This window comes from Tarenaya hassleriana, unplaced genomic scaffold (assembly GCF_000463585.1).
Source record: "Tarenaya hassleriana unplaced genomic scaffold, ASM46358v1 Cleome251, whole genome shotgun sequence".
Taxonomy (NCBI): domain Eukaryota; kingdom Viridiplantae; phylum Streptophyta; class Magnoliopsida; order Brassicales; family Cleomaceae; genus Tarenaya; species Tarenaya hassleriana.
The window spans coordinates 72,013-72,222 of NW_010965784.1; positions in this window are offsets into that span (position 1 = coordinate 72,013).

The following is a 210-nucleotide window of genomic DNA, read 5'->3' on the forward strand; positions in this document are numbered from 1 at the left end:
GAATCTAAACTAACTAAAATAAGAAAGCAAATAAAAACGTGTAACTATCAAGCAAAGATGACCGTGGGTGTCGGGACCGTATTCGCTTGTATGGGTATATGCTAAGCATGCGAGAATCACGATATTGAATCTGTATTCGGGAATCATCAAGTAACAAAAATAGAGAAATCACCTTCCAGCATATAACTCACTATCTAAAGTTTTCTAAAT